Here is a 6,885-nt window from a genome sequence, read left to right on the forward strand (position 1 = left end):
CTCTCTTCAACAACCCATGCAATTTTGGGACCATATGGAACGTGTTCTTGATATATTCTGAATTCTGTGTTCAGAACTTGGGTCGCGTGCAAGGTTTGGAATTTTAGGTAGATCCGTGCATGTTACAAGCACGTGTTATCACAAACACAGATTGTTTGAATAGGAAAGTCCTCCCAAGTTATCCCATATAATCTCGTAATCTCATTTCATCGTATCTCAACATTATAATTTTAAATATTTTTTAATTTTTAATTTTTAATTTTTTTATTTAATTATTATCTAATTATTATAATTTTTTTAAATTTAAAAAAAATATAAAAATAATTTTTTTACAAATCCTAAAATAAAAATTATATTATAATAATATTATAATTTATATTATTTTTATTCAATTTTTTTCTTTATCATTTTCCAAAACTCCATAAAAAATATCTTAAGAGGAAGTTTCGATACAAAAAGTCTTTTAACTCATATCATTTCATCATTATAATTTTTTTAAATTTTCATACAAAATACAATAAATAATTAAACTTTTTCAAATTTCAAAACAATAATAATATTAAAAAATAATATCCTAACAATATTTTATTCAACTTTCATCTTAATTCATCTTATCTCAACTCAATATACAAATTTCTCTAATTCAAACATTTCACAATTATTCATAAACTATTTTATTATTATTCACATATCATTTCATCTCATCTTACTATGTAGAAGATTACTAGAAAATGTATGTTACTAGCTGGGATATCAGCTCATTATTTAGTGGATAGAGAGCTTGTTAATATTCTATTAAACAGCTAGTATTAGCAGTTAGAGAGTTGAATTTCTGTGAATATAAATGCACATGATCTACAGTTTACGTAATTAATGAAAATTTTACGGCATTCTTCCAGAGTCTTCTCCAACATAAACTCTATTTGATTCATACAGGACCTCTTCTAGCTCTTGAGGACGATTGTATTGATTGGCTAAACAATTAGTGGCTTCTCTGTCCTCTCCATTTCAAGGACTTCTGCTTCTTTTATGCATTATTCCTTCCATCTATGGCATTTACATTAGGACACAGCTCCCAGCGGATCGAACACACTCGTTGAAAACTATGAAGTGCATGTTCTTTGAAGTGTTTTACACTAACAATTTTTATTCAAACTCAAATAAAACTTGTTAAAAAATACTGTTGATACAAGAATTTAACTTGAAAACTTTTTGAAATCTTTCAAAAATATGAAAATTCTTTTCTAACCTTATCTAAAATTTTCGAGTCTTCTTTAAAAGTATGAAAAAAAGGGTTTTTATATTTTCTTAACTAAGACCATAGTTTTTGCACCCAAAATATAATAAAAATGCGTATAAATTAAAAAAAACTGAAAATATACCTCCAAAAATTTAAAAACTTGAAGATATGAGTTAAAAACTATCCAAAATTTGGTCGCTTAAGTATGAATATATATATATATATATATAGAGAGAGAGAGAGATAGAGAGAGAGGCATTCATATATATATATATATGTTTATTTTATAAAATTCAAAAGTCTTGCATTTAAAAAAAAAAAAAAAAATGAAACTGTCTTTTTTAAACCTTTAAACGTTTGCATATCCTGATCTCTTAATCAATCTTTTACTTAATAAAAAATACATAAAAAAATATAGTGTGCTTTATTATTTTATTTAAATTAGAAATTACGTCTATAATATATTTTCTTATAATTATAAATAATAAAATGTGAAATATATATATACACACACTCATACCCGTGTCTGCCATCATCATCGTCATTATGGCCCTCCCAAAGTCGAATTTCTGGGTCCTCCCTTGCTTGACGTTGCCCAAAGAAGCTCATACTCAAGTAGTGTACCCGTACACTGTGAATTCTGCTTCCTGATCATAAAAATGGAAAACAGATTAGAGAAACGTGCAACACTCTTGCTCGATCTATTATTCTAAAGTGCATGAACATCCACAGATCGCTTTTTCAAGTAAAAAAAACCTCTTCGCAGTTGTGTCGGCCTGTGCTGAAACAAAAACAGACAATTCTAAATGTTTATATTCTCAGGCGTTCAAAAAAAAGACAATCGATAGACTTTATCGATCAAAAGTCTCGGTGGCCCAAACATTTTCGAACCCACGTAGGAACTCAAGAAAGTAAAGGTGGAAAAAACAGAATACGCATACATACAAATAAAGAAAATCAAAATTAGCATTGATATTGAAATTTCGTGACAACGCCTAATTCCTAACCAAAATAATATTATTTCAATTTTTGGCTATTATCTCAATTTCTATTAAAACATCATCTGTAAGGACAAATGTAATTGGGCCTCTCCTTATTTTGAGAATATTTCTCTTCATGTTAGATTTTCGGAATGAGCATGAAAGTAACGAAAAATATATAGCCTATATATATAGCCTATATATATATATATATATTCGATGAGTGAAAATTAATTAATAATTCTCAACTACTAAAACTTGACCAGCCAACCATGGTACGGTAAAATTGGGATTACGGTGCCATCAAACCATGCACTTGAAGTGAGTGGCAATTAATATGCCATTCAATTAATTGATTAAGGGTTAGTTTGGTTATAAAATCAAACTATATCATTTTATATCATCTCATATAATTATTATAATTTTTTAAATTTTTTTTATAAAATATAATAACAATTCAATTTTTTTTAATTCTAAATTAATAATAATAGTTTTATTCAATTTTTAATAAAATATCTCATCTCATCTCGTCTGAACTGTGTAACGAAATATTTCATCTCATCTCATAAATTAGAGGTCGGAAGTCATGAGAATTTAAATAACAGAAATGTTTGGAGTTTGAGACTGGGGTCTCGAGATTTTCTATTGATATTTTATTTATTTATTAATTAATTAAGTATTTTTTAATAATATTATAATTTTTTTAAAAGAAAAATTATAATATTTGACCTTCTGGAAAGAATTTATCGAATTCAACTCTTTAGCACGACTGGTTCAAAGAAAGCAAATCAAAGCTACAAATTGAAAGCTGGTGAAGACTTCATAATGATGTGACAACCCCATTCACTGTTCGACCCGGCCTGTCATAACATTCTACGTGGAGACAAACACATCGTTTTAGAGTAAATAAAACGGTGCTTTTAGAGTCTAGTTGAAATAGGGTTCGACTTCAACACAAAGCGGTGCGTTTTACGTTTTCCCCCTGCTCGATCTCTCTCCCAGGCACTCTTTCTGTGCTATGGCATCCTTGGTGAGATCTGAACCTAACCTTTCTTCTTCGTTTCTATCTCGTGCTTGATCTCTCTCCCACGCACTCTAATAGATGCTACTCCATCCTTTGTTCTTAACCCCATTCTTTTCTATTCCTTTCTTCTTCGTTTCTATCTCGTGCTTGATCTCTCTCCCACGTATTCTAATAGACGCTACTCCATCCTTTGTTCTCAACCCCATTCTTTTCTATTATCTAAATTGGTTTCTCTCCCCTTGCTCGATCTCTCTCCCAACCCTAAACCTAATGCAGTTGTGCAACGTCGAGGAAGATTCACAATCTATATATCCACCAAGCGACTCCATCTTAGATAACTTTCCCAACCGTAACCCTTATGTTTTATTAAGAAAAGAAATTGGGAAATTTCATAACTGTATTGAGAAATTCTAGAACTGTATTGGGAAATTCTACCGGAGCCTTATGTTTTATTAAGAATAAAAATTTCAACCCACGGTTTTATTGTTCGTGCATATATGAGAAAACTTTTATGGGTGTTGTTGTATTAATATGTGCTTTTTATGGTGGTGACATTGGGACAATTTATATACAGACCTTGGTGGAAGAATAAGAAATAAAGCGTGTGTTCTACAAATTGCTAAATGGTGCTTTTCAATCCACTGATTCTTTTGATAGAAAGTTTGAACTTCATTACAAAGAGGTACTAATGACCTCAAATCTGAGTACAAGATAACTGATCAACATAAATAACAAATTCAATAAAAGCAGGAACAGAGTGCCACCATAGCTGCATTTGTGAATTAGTCCATGCATTTCTGGCCAGATGATGAGCAGCAGTGTTAGAAAGTCGACCACCATGTTGTATCTTGCAATTCCTAAAGTCCTGTATTAATCGTTTGATTTCAGCAATAACAGTTCTCATAACTGTAAAAGAATATGCTTCACGATTAACTTCCTCAACCAAATGCTTGCAATCACTTTCAATCATAAGGTTTTGGATGCCAATGTTTAGACAAATTGCAGTCCCCTCAAAACAGCAATAGCTTCCACAATTTATGGTTCAAGAAATTCCTATTCCCCTCTACTTAGAGCCATGATAACAGAACCATAAGAATCTCTAAGAATTGCACCAATACCAGTTTTATTGTGGTCAAAGAATAAGGCTCCATCACAATTGAGTTTAAACCAATCAATTGGTGGAGGAGACCACCTATAATTCACTTTTTTGAAATTAACAGGTTGCTGCAACCCAGAAACCTACATGACCTTCTTTGAAAAAGCAAACTCTATTACTTGCAGAGGTGGTAAATTGATTTGCTCATGGATCATCTTGTTTCTCCTATGCCAGAAACCCCAAGCCATCAAAACAAAGTCAGATAAGTCCTCTGGTGATCCTTCTGAAAATACATGCATTGCAATGACCATGAAAGAAGTAAACTGATTCATATGTTGCAAGGTAGGAAGCTTTCTCGACCAGTATTCATGAATGGGAGGACAGAAAAATAATGCATGAGCTAAGTCTTCCATACTATGGTCACAAAAACAGCAAGCTCCATCCAGATCTACCCTTTTACTGGTAAGATTAGCCTTAATGGGCAGTATTTCTTTGCATGCTCTCCGAGCAAAAATTTTAACTTTAAGAAAGATTTTTAACTTCCATTAACCATTCCAAAATTGCTTTGTGGATGCCCCATATGATGTATCCCCCACATTCTCAGAAGCAAGTGACTTAAAAAACTTGTAAGCACTTTTTACAATAAAAATGCCACCTTTCTCATGCTCCCATATCCACTTGTCAGCCTCATCTAAATAACTTGGATGCAACTACAATATTGCCTCTGTAATCTTTGGATTGAACAGTTCCTCAGTCAACCAATACTGTTGAGGATTGTGATAAGTGATTTCCTTTCTCAACTCTCTAAAACCAAGCAGCCATACATAATCTAGGATGTCTATATTTCTCCCATTCCCTACATTCCATCTCCCTCATTTTAAAAGCATATTCTTAGCCACCCATATTCCTTTCCATGCATAAGAGGGAGAGTTACCAAGGGCGGCCTCGAGCAGATTGCAAGTTGGAAAGTACATTGCACTATAAATCTTATGGAAAAGAGAATCCTTGTGTTGCAGCAGCCTCCAACCCTGTTTAGCCAGCAATGCCATGTTAAAAGTTTCCAATTCTTTGAAACCTAGATTCCCAAGAGCTTTAGGACTACACATCTTGTGCCAACTAACCCAGTGAACTTTCCTCTTTTCATTTTTTAGCCCCCACCAATATTTGGCCATCATACTCTCTATATCAGCACATAGTTTAGTCGGGAGTTTAAAACAACTCATAGCATAGGAGGGAATGGCTAGAGCCACAGCCTTAAGGAGTACCTCCCTACCACCTTGAGAAAACGTGTGGCCTTTCCAACCTTGAAGCTTCAACCAGACTTTATGCTTGATCTCGACAAAAGCATTATGTTTGGACCTTCCCACCATAGGGGGCAATCCTAGATTCTTATCATACTGCTGAATCTGGTTAGTGGCCCCACATATTCATAATGGCCCTTTTCTGCATTGCACCAATGTTCTGACTAAAGACCATGGCAGATTTGTCTTGGTTAATTAACTGACCAAAAGCCTCCTCATAGAGCTTCAACAACTCGAGTAATCTGAGATTAGTTTCAACACTAGCATCATAGAAAATGAGACTATCATCAGCAAATAGAAGGTGGTTCAGTTTTGGGGCTCCTCTACATACTTGAATTCCAGAGATTGCATTAGAGGTAGCAACATGCTTTAACAAATCAATTAGGCCTTCTAAGCATAATAAAAATAAATAAGGAGAGATATGATCTCCTTGTCTCAAACCTCTGGAGGGAATAATATGACCTGTTGGAGACCCATTAATGAGGATTGAAATGAAGCACTTTGCATACATCTCATAATAAGTTTGGATCACTCTATGATGGAAACCCAGTTTGCATAAAATAGCTTGAAGAAAAGCCCATTCAAACCTATCATAAGTTTTGTTCATGTCAAGCTTAAGGGGGTAAATCCTTTCTTTCCCTTCTTTTTTCTTCTTAGAAAGTGAAGTACTTCATAGGCCACTAAGACATTATTCATTATCAACCTACCAGGCAAGAATGTTGATTGTGTTTCTGAAATAACAGATGGTAGCACATGCTTAATTCTATGAGAAATTCTATTTGCAGTCCCCACTTGGGGACTGCATGTGCAGGCCCCTTATTAAATGAGAAAAAACATCATTTCAGGAGGGATAATTTTGTAATTTTTAAAAAAATTAAAGATAAAATTGCCTAAGCTTATATTGCAGTCCCCAATTGAGGACTGTATCTAGCATTGCTCTAATTCTATTAGCAATAACTTTAGAGATTAATTTGTAACTAACATTACAAAGTCTAATGGGTCTAAAGTCATTGACTTTGACGGGATTCTTTTTCTTGGGAACCATAGTTATAAAGGTATGGTTTACTGCTTGAGGGAAATCACCAAAGTTGAGAGTATTTAGAACTGCAATAGTGATAGAGTTACCAATTTGGGGCCATTGAAAGAACAATGGAGGCAAGCCATCAGGACCAGCGGCCTTGAAGGGATGCATTTCTTTTAAAGCTCTAAACACTTCCCCTGCATTGTATTCTTTAGTTAGGTCT

Source organism: Juglans regia, chromosome 2 (assembly GCF_001411555.2).
Source record: "Juglans regia cultivar Chandler chromosome 2, Walnut 2.0, whole genome shotgun sequence".
Taxonomy (NCBI): domain Eukaryota; kingdom Viridiplantae; phylum Streptophyta; class Magnoliopsida; order Fagales; family Juglandaceae; genus Juglans; species Juglans regia.